This window comes from Daktulosphaira vitifoliae, unplaced genomic scaffold, assembly GCF_025091365.1.
Source record: "Daktulosphaira vitifoliae isolate Bord-2020 unplaced genomic scaffold, ASM2509136v1 Scaffold_1, whole genome shotgun sequence".
NCBI lineage: Eukaryota > Metazoa > Arthropoda > Insecta > Hemiptera > Phylloxeridae > Daktulosphaira > Daktulosphaira vitifoliae.
This window is the reverse complement of record NW_026099572.1, coordinates 49,677,072-49,681,441: the sequence shown is the minus strand read 5'-3', so window position 1 is coordinate 49,681,441 and position 4,370 is coordinate 49,677,072.

Sequence of the window (4,370 nt, the reverse complement as noted above, 5' to 3'; positions counted from 1 at the left end):
CTTTATGGTTGATTTTTGCGAAAGTTTATAATAAAAAAAACAATAGATGATTTTTTCAGACAGTCATTGAGTATGACTGATGGTAATGAACAGATAAATATAAAAAAAACCCACCACAGTGAGGTCGTGGCACAGTGGGGATGTGGCATAGTTGGGTCCAGTATAGATTTAATCTGACAGTGATTAAAATCACTATCATAAGAAATGCTTCGATGCAAATCTGTAGATGGTGTTTAATTCTAAAAAATTGGTGGATAATTACAAAAGCAATAACAACTTCTACTTCCTTATATATATCCAGATTATTAATTCTTTTTTAATTATATATTATATATTTTTTATAATTAATTGTTTTCAAGTTATTATTGATTTTTAATATGTTAAAAGTAATCATTTTTAACCTACTTTTTTTTGTCCTTTAAAGTGAAAGTTTATAATAAAAAAAATAAATAAATAAATTTATTACCATAACTTTTAGCTCAATTCGCAAGTCCGAAATTTTTTTTTCCATAATAAAGTACATTACATTAGCTTTAATTTAATATATATATAAAAGTGTGAGACCTTCCGGAACATTTTCAAAAGTTAAGTTGAAAAAGTTAATTATTTGTGAAAAAGTTGTCATTTTAAATCCCCCCCTGTGGGCACGTAAAGGGTCAGATATAAAAAAAAATATACCAAATGAAAGGTAATGATATCATGCATCTATATAAAAAAAAAATTATATTGATTTGGTAATTTTTAAAATAGTTATAGCAATTTTAAGTAAAAAAAATTGAAAAAATTTCGAAAATTAGCGATTTTTAAATTTGTAATTTTTTTGGAGGTTTCCCTCATTTACGGGGAACGAGGGAATTTTTTTCAATTTTTGAGGGTAATGTCTTCGACTAGATACGATTTGTGATCTTTTGACGTATCATTGAAAGAAATCGGTTCGGTGAGAGCTGAGAAAANAAGATATCGGTTTGGTGAAAGCTGAGAAAAAGTTGTAACAGACACAGAAAAAAACACATCATAGTAAAACCAATACCTACTCAGCATTGCATGGAAGCTAATAAAATAATGATATGANTTGCATGGAAGCCAATAAAATAATGATATGAACATAAGCTGATTTAATTTTTCAACTTTTAAGGTATTAAGAAAAAATAATTTATACCTAAATACTAATAACAAATAAGTTATAAATAATTTTGAAAATAAATACAAAATAATAAACAATGTAAAATTTATTTTATTTAAAATTAAAAACAATTCCTGCCTTTTTTTAGTCATATTTTCATTACTATTATTTAGAACACGCAAATAACAAATTAACAAAAACAAATAAATTACCTATTATAACTACTAAATTATAAAAAAAAAAAAGATTAAATTTTGTAATCAACTAGATTCTAATCAATGCATATTTCAATAAGTATCAATGATACTTGGTAGTTTGTTATCATTTGTTGGACCATAGTTAAAAAAAATTTATCTATAACTACGTTTGGAGTAACTGCTATTCCATTTATAATTACGTCCAGATCGTTATCTTTTTCAAATAACGTTTTCTATGAATATAAAAATGAAAATACAGCCATAATAATAACTGTATTACTCAATAGCAATCACAAATTAATAATAATTTCCATGTATATAAGGCCTAGTACGTTATTGATAATTCGTAAAAATAATTGAATTTTAAATTTGGGTGGGCCGGCCCTGTGCTACATTAAATCTAAGGGGGACCAGGCCCATCCATGTCTACGTTCCTGGTACTAAATACTCATGACCGTATTTATGACTTTGGTGTTATAACTAATAATAATATGTAAATCATGAGTACCAACTATTATACAATCAAAAATAACTTAAAATTTATTTTTGAGTTATACGTGATAGGTACACGTAAAATCACATTTAATGTTCATTTTTGTAGGTTGCAAGTAAACATATACCTGTTTAACAATAGAAGCTATAGTAACACATACTTAGTATTTACTGTTGGATTAAATTCAAATGATATGAGTAAAATAAGTTAAATAGTCGTATTTAACAACTTGCTAACAATACAACTAGAAAAATTGTTCACCTGTATTGTTATTGTTACCCTATTTAGCGATGACACATGTTTTATTTTGTATTCAACTTTTTAAAAAGCGACCTCGATATGTACTCAACCATAATATAGTTTCATATTTTATTTAAACGGGTAGGTTAAAAGTATCAAATAAATGCATTGTTCTATAGTATTAGACATATTCTATTTAGTACGTAAACAAATATTTCATTTTTGTATCATATATGTTATTTTCTTACAATAAAAAATATATACCGCGGTTAATATTAATTTTTTTTTAAATATCTTGAGGTAAATTTAAAAATAATAATAATAAAAAAATAAAAACACATCATCGTAAAATTAATACCTTCTCAGCTTCGCGTCGAAGATAAAATTGTATACAGTATTTTTGCTTTTAATGCTATTTCCAAAATTAGAGCCAAACTTTTGATAACGGAGTGTTGTCACACTCGACTAAAAATAAAAAATGTTCAAAAGTATAGCTAAACAATAGATATAATTGAAAATAGGAAAATTAAAAGTAAATGTCGATGCTATTACTATTTCGGTGCATTTTTTGTTTATTTATTATTTTTAAGCTAAATTCTGTTTCATTTAAGAGTTGCAAGTGCATTAGGATATAAAATTAAATATTAAAAAGGACGATTTCATAGGGGTGTGGGAAATATCATATTCTCTTATTTTTTTTATAGAATCGTGTGCATTCGGCAATTTTAGAATATATTATAAAATTTTTGTTCATTAATGTACTATAGTCCTCAAATTTTACTTCATATTTACTTAAATATTAACTCAAGAATGTGAAGATCCACAAAACTATTTATTTTCTTTTTCCCACCTACATTAATGCCACTAGAAGTTCTTTGATTATTCTTAATATATGATATTTATATTATATATTATTGTATTTATAATTTTTTATTTAGAAGCAAGCATGTCTATGTGTAGGAGTAATTACCACCTTTATTATGTTTTCTATAAAAAAAATATAATATATATTGTTTTACTTTTGTTGTTTATATGCACATAAACAGAAGTAGCCACCATTATTATACTGATTTTTTTTAAATAAAGTAGTATAACACTTTGTTGTCAAACTCTATTATTGTATAACAATAATTTATTTTTATACTTTGATTGTTTATTATTTTTTTAAGTTATAATTAAAAAATTGATACGAGTTGGAATTGTCAATAATAATTAAAAATTATTTTTTTTCGTCCATTTCTATTAGAAGAGTCATTGGAAATGGATCATTTCAATTTTAAAACTTATTTGTGCCAATTATTAGTGGATAAAAAATATTTCAAATTCTAGTAGTGGAACATTTATTGGTCTTGTCGCTGATGTTTATAACTATTATTTCTCACTACTTTTCGTATGGTTGACAATACGGGAGCCACAACAATGGTATAAACCTTGTCCCCTCAGCCCATAAGGTTACGTCAGGTCGACACTCGGTGTAAAAATCCTGTCTAATCAATAAGGAAGAGCCGACACCAAATAGTTATGATATCGGTTAAAAGGATGAAATATAAATTGGTAAATTTATATTTCTTAAAAAAAGAAACATTTTATATAGATAGCAAAAATTTCTACTAGTTAAGTTAAAAAATTATTATTTTTCAACGTAATTTCACAAGTTTGAAAAAATGATTAACTTGTCTAGGTCTGTATGAATAGCCAAAATTAATTAGAATTAAGAGTTTAATACTATTGTGCGTATATAATAGAATTTTAATTTGCTAAGTTTGATAATTATAATCATAACTGTCTAAAACAGCTTATTTTTTTACAGAACATTTACCATGTCATATAAAATAATAACATTTTATTAGACATTATTAAATAATTAATTGTAATTATTTTTGATAGGTCGTACAAGTCAATAATTTTTATTGTTTTATGCAAAACTTTTAACAAAATTATAATTTTGCTACCAATATATTGCGATTAGAATTTGCTATATTACTATACTTAAGGAAACAATATTTTGTTTTTATTAAAAAGTAGCACAAAGCGACTTTTTCATAAAAAATGTCCAATTATTAATTAAATATTGATATAGAGATATTAGGAAATGGTGTCATTAAATATTAAATAAAACAAAACTTTTTTATTTTGAAGAAAATTTAGTATACAAAATCAAGGGAAAAAAATTCAGTTTTCGAAAATATCACAATAAAATTTGTTAAGCATTCATTATAATGTATCAACAGATAATAGATTATATCCAAGAATAATTTTTTTTTAATAATGATAGATATTCATTTATATAAAGACAATCTCATAATGATAAAATATA